The following is a 9,682-nucleotide window of genomic DNA, read 5'->3' on the forward strand; positions in this document are numbered from 1 at the left end:
CAGTTCGGGAAGAAGGTGTTCTAGTCTGTAAGCCTAGGGCTGCGGTCTGTCAATACCGCCTGTCTCTTGGGCCGCTACACCCACACTCTGTGGGACGCGGTTGTGGACGTGCTGTCACAATGTCCGGAGATCCCAAAAAAGTACGCTATAAATCCCTGCAGTGGGTCTTTAAGATGAAAACTCAGTTTTTTAAGTTCTATGGATTACCTAATTTTAGCAGCAAGACAAATTTAATGAATTTTAGCTTGGGAGACGCTGGATGTATGGACAAATATATATTAACTATTTGGAAGGAGAATGGCTTCGAGAAAATTGAAGACTTCCTCTTGGGTAACAGATGGAAATCCTGGGATGAAATCAATAGTCAGTTAATCCATTCGCACTGCATACTGAACTGGTCCTTCTTCAGGATAAATCCAAAATTTAGAGAACTCACTATAGGAAATCTATTCATGAAAGAAAATATTTCCACTATCCTTAACAACAAAACACAAAAGAAAATGAGTATTTGGATTAAAACACTAAGAGAAGGTAAAGATCAGGACCTCTACAGCAAGATTACTGAAAGATGGAAAAAGAAGGAAGATATTACAATTAATCAACAGGTATGGGACAAAATAAATAAGTTTAATAAAACCATTTTTCGAGGAGCAAATTTTAAACGTATGCAATTCTTTAACAAATGGTTGATATATAGAACTCCGTCCTTTTTGCATAATATTTTCCCCCAAATAGCTGACAAATGTTTCCGATGTGAAGGAAAAGGCACGTGGAAACACATTGTTTGGGAATGCCCCAAAATCCAGGTATTATGGAAGGAAATAGAAAAATATCTCTCAATTGTCCTTAAAACTAATATTGTCCTGGATGAATTGACTTCCGTCCTAGGTTGCTCTTCTATTCATACTCAACACGATGAGTCCCTTTTTATAGCTTCTTTAATAGCTAAATCCCTTATATTACAGTCCTGGAAAACAGACCTTGTCCCATCTTTCCAAGCATGGAAGATAAAATTACTCCGAATCCAGGATAGGGAAAGAAAATATGCTTTAAGATCAGGGGCTCTGAAAAAATATGATAAATTTTGGAGTGGGTTTGATCCTTAAATTTGCCTTGCTGCTATTCAATCGGATTTAAAATTGGTTTATTGAGTTCGTTATGCATATGCACGATGCACTTTACAAATCTAGCTATGAAAAATTAATGGAGAAATCTCACAGGGAGATTAAAGTTCCTATATTATCTTAATTCTAACAAAATCGTTTGATTATTAGTGAAAGTCTGTTGCCTGTTTGCTTTTACACAATTTTGCACTCTATAATTTAAATGTTATAACTAAAAACTGTATGGTTGTTTTCAATATTTTTTTCTTCTAGACTGTATTAATTGGATTTCAAATATGTTATGTCTCTTGTACTGTACTGTATTGTTATATATGAACTCTCAATAAAAAAAAAAAAAAAAAAAAAACAATGTCCGGAGGAGGTCCAGGCTAAACTCTCCCAAACCCTTGCGGAGGGCCGAGATGGAGCGCGTTATTCCATCCGGTGTGGGCTGGATACCACGGACTCACTGGGCAGGACAATGGCAACGACTGTGGCGGTTTGACGCCATGCCTGGTTGAGGTCCGCCACCTTCTCGGCCGATGTCCAGGCCACACTTCTGGACATGCCGTTCGATGGCCGTCGCCTCTTCGGCGACAAGGCAGACCATGCACTGGAACGTTTTAAGGACTCCAGGGCTACGGCCAAGTCCTTGAGCCTCTCTGCCCCACGCCAGCAAACGGGTGACTTTCGCTCCTTTCGTGGCCAGGGAAGGGGCGCCCCCACACGTGCTGCCAGCCACGCGCCGCAAAATGTTCAACAGCGCGGTGGCGGCCGTGGAAACCACTGTGGCGGCGTCGGGGACAATGGAGAGGCCAGTCCACACCTCCCTCCACAGCACCCGCCTCGAAACCTTCCTAGTCAGAGTTTTCAGGCCCATGTGACGCCTGTGGGAGGCAGGGTACGCCATCACCTCTCCCACTGGCGCACTATCACGTCGGACAGGTGGGTGCTGCAGATCGTCCGGAGGGGCTACTCCCTCCCCTTCGAGGCGACCCCTCCATCCATGCCACCGCAATGACACCGCATGTCGGGGGATCACTTGCAACTTCTGCAAGAGGAAGTCACGGCACTCTTGGCCAAGGGGGCCATCGAGTGCGTTCCTGGGCCAGAAGTAGGGTGTGGATGTTACTCCCACTACTTTCTGGTACCCAAGAAGGGCAAAGGGGGCCTACGCCCTATCTTGGACCTGCGGAACGTCAACGGCTTCCTCCGGAAGGAGAAGTTCAAGATGCTGACTTTGGCTCAGGTCCTAGCTGCCCTGGACCCAGAAGACTGGCTAGTAGCGTTGGACTTGCAGGACGCTTATTTCCACATCTCCGTCCTGCCTGCCCACCGGCGTTACCTGCGGTTCACGGTAGGCCAAGAGCACTTTCAGTTTACCGTGCTCCCCTTCGGCCTTACCAGCGCCCCACGGGTGTTCACGAAGGTGATGGCGGTGGTCGCAGCTCATCTGCGCAGGTTAGAGGTGTCAGTCTTCCCCTACCTAGACGACTGGTTGTTGAAGGCGGGCTCGCCCCAGACAGTCGTCAGCCACCTCCAGACCACGGCCGACCTCCTGCATTTGCCGGGGTTCTCCATCAATGTGCCGAAGTCGCACCTGTGTCCCTCTCAGAAGCTCCTCTTCATCGGAGCGGTTCTCAACTCGGCGCAGTTTCGGTTTTACCCTCCCGAACAGCGGGTTCGGGATATCCAGGCTCTGATTCTCATCTTTCAGCCGTTATCCCGAGTCTCGGTCAGGTTGACGCTGCAGCTTCTGGGGCTGATGGCCTCCTGCATCCTTCTGGTGCATCACGCCCAGTGGCGGATGCAGGCTCTGCAGTGGGACCTGAAGTTTCAGTGGGCCCAGCATCAGGGCAACCTGTCCGATCAGGTCTTGATCTCGGAGGGCACTGCGAGACAACTGCAGTGGTGGCTCACGGACCGCGACTGGGTCAGTGGCAGATCCCTCTCCCTACCCCACCTGGAGCACGTGGTTGTGATGGACGCGTCCCTCCAGGGCTGGGGAGGCCACATGGGAGAGGCGGAGATCAGAGGCCTCTGGTCTCTGGCGGAGTCCCGGCTCCATATCAACCTTTTGGAGAGGCGGGCGAATCGTCTAGCAACGAAGGCATTCCTCCCCTCTGTCCGGGGGAGTGTAGTGCAGGTGTTCATGGACAACACCACCGCCATGTGGTACTGCAACAAACAAGGTGGGGTGGGGTCGTGGACCCTATGCCAAGAGGCTCTGTGCCTCTGGCAGTGGCTGGAACATCAGGGCGTGACCCTGGTGGTTAATCACCTGGCAGGCTCTCTGAATGCCAGGACGGACGAACTCAGCCATCGGTGCATGATGGATCATGAATGGCGTCTGAACTCGGACGTGGCGCAAGGCCTCTTTCAGCAATGGGGAGAGCCTTGGTTAGATCTATTCGCCACAGAAGAGAACGCGCAATGTCATCAGTTCAGCGCGTTGGAATTTCCAAGGCAGCACTCGCTCGGAGACGCTTTTCGTCGCGAGTGGAGTTGCGGTCTATTGTACGCCTTTCCGCCTATACCACTTCTGCCCAGAGTGCTGAAGAAGATCAGGCGCGACCGGGCCCAGTTTATCCTTGTGGCTCCGGACTGGGCACGAAGCTACTGGTATCCCGAGCTACTCAGCATGTCAGTCGATCCCCCGATTCGTCTGCCTCTTCGGGAGGACCTTCTGTCGCAGCAGCAGGGGACGGTCCTGCACCCGAACCTGTCCAGTCTCCACCTAAAAGCTTGGAGATTGAGCGGCGGCAGTTGAGGCCATTCGACTTGCCTCCCGAAGTCTGTGATATCATTCTGGCAGCCAGGCGTCCCTCCACAAAGTCGGTATACGCCTGCACGTGGGGACCCTCTCTCTGCACCCCTTTCTGAAGTTCTACTCTTCCTTCTTTACCTTGCCCAGCAGGGCTCTGCTCTGGGCACTCTTAAGGGGTACCTTTCTGCTCTTTCCGCCTTCTTACAGCTACCTGATCAGCCTTCCTTATTCAAGTCCCCCATTGTAAGTAGATTTCTGAAGGGCATCACACACATGAATCCCTCCTGTTCCCTTCGTGATGCCCCAGTGGGACTTGAATCTTGTTCTCACTTATCTGATGTGTGCTCCCTTTGAGCCGCTCCATAACTGTCCTCTCCGTCTTCTTACCCTGAAGACTGCTTTCCTGGTTGCCATCACCTCTGCCAGGAGAGTGAGTGAGCTCCAGCCTCTTTCTTCTACTCCACCTTTCCTCTCTGTTTATCCGGACAAGGTGGTGTTGCGGACAAGACCTTCCTTTCTGCCCAAGGTTGTCACGGCCTTCCACATCGGGCAGTCCATTACCTTGCCCACCTTCTTTCCGCCTCCGCATCCCTCAAAAGAGGAAGAGAGGCTCCACCGTTTGGACCCAAAACGTGCGCTCTTATTACATAGATCGCACACGCCAGTTCCGGGTGGATGACCAACTCTTAGTTGGTTACGTGGGTGCGAAGAAGGGTAAGGCGGTACACAAGAGGACCATTTCGCGGTGGATTATCTTGTGTATTCAGGCATGCTACTCCATGGCCAAAAAGGAGCCCCCTGCTGGATTGCGGGCTCATTCCACTCTAGCCACGGCAACAACAACTGCCCTGGGCCGAGGAGTCCCCTTACAGGACATTTGCCAGGCAGCTACATGGGCCTTGCTGCACACGTTTGCAAGACACTACTGCCTGGACAGTCAAGTCCGGAGGGATGGCTTCTTTGGCCGTTCCGTCCTCCAGGACTTTCTGGTGTGATTATTGGTTCGCAGACCCACCACCGGGGTTGGTATTGCTGGGGTATCTATTCTAAGGTAAGGAATCTATCACTAACGTGTCTCTTTCAGATGCACAAGTTACTATTTGTGTAATGATATATCTGTAAGAGACATTAGTTAGTGATAGATTCCTTACCGACCCACCCATCCACCCCGTTCTGCGAACCGATATCTAGGGTTAAGGTCATCCCCTTTCAGGGCCCTAATTTCATGGCACCAGTGTTGGTTCTATCATGGCTCTGCGTATCTGGCGCGGAAAAGCTGTGTATCAGAACTGACGTCGGCGCGCATGGGCGGCCTCTAAGTGCTCCGACGTCATTCCGGCGCTAACGACGCCGACGACTGACGCGGAGCTGCAGACAACGCCTACCGACGCGCAGGGGTATTGCTAAGCAAAATTGTCTGGATCCAGTCTGACGCCTGGGGATATTCTAAGGTAAGGAATCTATCACTAACTAATGTCTCTTACAGATATATCGTTACACAAGTAGTAACTTGTGCTCCATGTCTTGGCAGCGAGGTGGGAGAATGATCTGCCGCCGTTGGTAGTTCGGTGGATGCGTGGAATGGTGGCGAGGTCAGCAGAGCGAGGCTGGCGGTTCGGGGTGTAGGTGGGTCATTTGAGTTATGTTGGTCTGGTGTTGTGGAGTGCTTTGTGAGCGTGTGTGAGGAGCATGACATTGATCCTCTTGTTGATGGGGAGCCAGTGCAGGTCCCTCAGGTGGGCAGTGATGTGGTTGTGGCGGGATGTCGAGGATAAGGTGAGAGAAGGCATTCTGTATGCATTGAAGTCCTCCCTGGAGTTTGGCTGTGGTTCCTGCGTAGAGGGCGTGGCCGTAGTTCAGACTGCTGCTGACGAGGGCTTGGGTGACTATCCTTCTGGTTCCAGTCGGGATCCATCTGTAGATCTTGCGAAGCATGCAGTGGGTGTTGAAGCAGGAGGAGAAGACGGCGTTGACTTGCTGGGTCATGGATAGTGTTGAGTCCAGGATGATGCCCAGGTTGCGTGCGTAGTTGGTGGGTGTCTGTGTAGCTCCCAGTGTGCTGGCCACCAGGAGTAGTACCAGGCGGAGGGGGTGGGACCGAGGATGAGGACCTCTGTCTTGTCAGAGTTCAGATTGGGATGAGTCTAGGATGTTCTCGAGGAAGCGGGTCAGTTGCCTGTTGAGTCTTCTCAATGACTTTCGCTGGTAATGGGAGCAGGGAGATGGGCCGGAAGTTCTTGAGGTCATTTGGGTCCGCTTTGGGTTTCTTGAGTAGGACGTTGATCTCAGCGTTTTTCCAGCTCACAGGGAAGGTGGCTGTCTCGAAGGAGCTGTTGATGATCTTCTGGAGTTGGGGTGCGATGATGGAGCTCGCTTTGAAGATGTGGTGAGGGCAGGGGTCGGATGGTGAGCTGCAGTGGATGGTGTTCATGATTTTGATGGTGTCTTCGTCGTTGACTTAGTTCTAGGAGAGCAGGAGGCTGATGTGGTTGGAGGGTGGTGAGTTTGAAGTGTCGGCAGCTGTCGGGGGGTCTGCGTGTTGAAGCGGTCGTGGATGTCTGGGATCTTGCGGTGGTAGAAGGTGGCTAGGGAGTCGCAGAGGTTTTGCGATGACGGGATGTCGCTGGGGTTAGAGAGTTCACTTCTTTCACGATGTTGAAGAACTCTTTGCTGTTGTGCGCATTGTTGATGCGTTCCTTGAAGGAGGTCCTTTTGGCGGTACGAATGAGCTGGTGGTGCTTGCAGCTGGCGTTCATGAGGGCTGCATGGTTGTCCGGTGTCTGTCTGTGGCGCTACTTCTTCTCGAGTCTTCGCCAAGTCTGCTTGGCTGCCTGGAGGTCAGGGGTGAACCAGATGGCCCTCTTGTCGGTGCGTCTGTTTGAGGGTTTCCTGATCGGGGAGAGAGTGTTGGCGCAGTGGTCGATCCATTGCCTGAAGTTGCGGGCGGCTGTGTCAGTGGGATTGGTTGGTGGGTCTCTGGCGAGGGTGGTGATTAGCTGGTCTTTGACCTTGTTCCAGCTGTGGTGGGGGATTCGTTGTGGGTTGTGCATGGTGTGTTTCTTGAAAGAGAAGTGGATGCAGCAGTGGTCGGTCCATTGGAGTTCAGTGGTGTGGCTTTCAGTGACGTGGTTGCTGGTGGAAAAGATGGGGTCAAGCGTATCATGACAAGCTGTTTCAGTCCAAAGTTGGCAGGGTTGTCGAGCAGGGTGGTGGAGTTGCTGTTGTTGGTGTTCTCGAGGTAGAAGTTCAGGTCTCCGAGGAGGATGTAATCTGTGGAAGCAAGGGCGTGCATGCTGACTACGTCAGTGATGGAGTCGCAGAACTGTGGTCGAGGTCCGGGGGTCTGTAGATGAGGGTTCCTCTGAGGGTGGTGTTGGGTTTGATGTAGATCTGGAAGTGCAGGTGTTTGGCAGTGCTGAGAGTGTCTTTGGTGCTGGTTGAAATTCCGAGGGCATTCCTGTGGACGATGGCGATTCCTCCTCCTGGTTTGTTGGTGTGGTCCCTGCGGGTGATCTTATAGCCATCCGGTATGGTTATGGCAATGTCGGGTGCCGAGGAGGGGTTCATCCAGGTCTCCCGCAGGAAGGCGACGTCCGGAGAGGATGAGTTGAGTAGGTCCCAGAGTTCGATGGCATGCTTGTGGACGGAGCGGGTGTTTAGTATGCATCTGAGGTGGTTGCGACCTGCCCTGGTGGGAGGGGCAGCACGTGCCGATGTTCAGTGGCTGGTTAAGCTGCAGCTACGGCAGGAGAAGGGTCTGTGGGTGAGCATCGGGGTGGCCTGGAAGCAGGTGGATTATCAGCCAGTGTTGAGTTTGTGGAGGAAGTTGGCGTCGGGTGTCGTAGCTCGCGGGGGCCAGGGGGTTGGGCACGGTCGAGGCACGGACAGGCGCAGACTGGCTTGCCTTAGGTGCGCCTATGGCACGCCAGCAGCGCGGCCCCATTAAGAAGGGGAGGTGGGAGGGAGGATCAGCTGGGAGGCTGGTGTGGGATTGAATGTGCGAGCTGGCGGAGGCGGGCCACAGGGGACGCAGCAGCAGGAAGGGGAAACTGCTCTGTGTCTCAGCAAAGGTGATGCATCCTTTATTTAAGTCCAAATCACCCACTGTCAGACAGCGGCCAGTCAGCCATGCTGCACAACTCATGTTCATCTGCAAATTGTTGAATAGTTTGTGACTACAGGGGCAGTCTCTCCCCAAAGGGAGCCTAACAAAAAATTCTAGTGACCACACTGTGCCATGCAATGGTAGTCAAGTGAACCAGATATGGGGATGCTGGTTGCAACGCTTCTCCCCATTAAGAAAAGCTCTGGGAGAGTGCATGCAATTGGTGCTAGCCAGAATGCCCTTTTTCCCTCTGGGCCCATATTAAACCAGCTCAGTGTGCTGGAGCTGTGCCACCCCGTAGTAAAGGAAAATGTGAAAGAGACTATTAGTTAAAGATTCCTTGCTTTAGAATTACCCCTAGGCGTCAGACTGGATCCGGAGAATTTTTTTCGTAGCAGTACCATAGCGGGTCGGCAGGTGGCAATGGTCAACTTCGCGTCACTCATTGGCGTTGTGGTCGCCGGGATGACATTGCGGTGTCCATATAGACGCCGCCCATGCATGCTGGCGTCAGTTCTTCCTTTTCTGCGCCAGCCAGCGCAGATCTGGAGAGAACGTGCCCTTATTCACTTTTTGATTAACTCTTTTTCGAGTTTTGTCAACATCTTTGAGTCTAACGATGCCTGGTGCATGAGGGATGTCCAGCTGTCTTCCCCGTTTCAAGCCCTGTAACTCCTGTCACAAGTTGATGTCGATAACTGATCTGCACTTTGTGTGCCTTTGATGCCTGGAGCATGAGCACGACCCGAAGTCGTGCTCAGGCTGTCTGGCCCTGAACCTGAAGTCTTTGTGGGAGCGATCCTGAAAGCTCCTGGAGACTCGGCAGTCCGCTCCATGCTGCTGGAGGTCCCGGTCGAGGGGGAGGTCGTGGGACCAGTGCAGAGACATCACCATTCGTCGTCTAATTTGTTCGCATTAATCGGGTAACTTGAAGCACAAGAAGACGAAGAAGCATCACTGCTCCTCGCCTTCTTGCCATCCATCAGCCGACACAACGCAGGACCCGGAGCATAGCCGCTCCCCGGCTCTGGTTTTTGAGCCCGCTGGGACGGCTCCACACTTCGCTCCCGTTCCGGGAGTTGGAGTGACCCCTGCCCAGCTTTGTTCCTTTTATGAAGCCCTCCACTCCATCTTTGGACAGCCCGACTCTGGCGGTGCACCGTTGGGTCCTGCGGACTCGACTGGGGGCTCGAGGCCTTCGATGGTGGCGGCTCTGGCCTCTACACCGCAGGGCCCCATGGATTCAGGCCTAGATCGGGATAGGTGCCGGTTGACCTCATGGCACCTTCCCCGATCCCAGTGGTGACACCCCCAACGCTGGCAGCACCCCCAGCTGGTGTGGACCCCAGCCTCACCTCTGACTTTGACACAGCGCTGGATCGACGTCGACTGACGTCTGTCCTGGCACTGGAGGGTACTTTTGTACCACTGTTCATCCCAGGGGTACCCTACCGCTCTGAGTGGCAGCCAGAGGAGGAGGAATGGGAGGGGACTGGTGACCCTCTAGCACAGAGGTATTCAAACTTCTGGAAGTTGAGCCCCACCAGCTGAATTTTCTTAGATGTTGGGTTCCCCCAATCCCCACCCCCACTACCTAACAGAAATTTCTGGAATCTGGTACACTACATAATCGACTGCCACACGCATATCCCGAGCCATATCCGGCAAATAATGTTCACCTTTTTTAAACCACCTCGCTGTGTGGGT

Source organism: Lissotriton vulgaris, unplaced genomic scaffold (assembly GCF_964263255.1).
Source record: "Lissotriton vulgaris unplaced genomic scaffold, aLisVul1.2 SCAFFOLD_1027, whole genome shotgun sequence".
NCBI classification, from domain to species: domain Eukaryota; kingdom Metazoa; phylum Chordata; class Amphibia; order Caudata; family Salamandridae; genus Lissotriton; species Lissotriton vulgaris.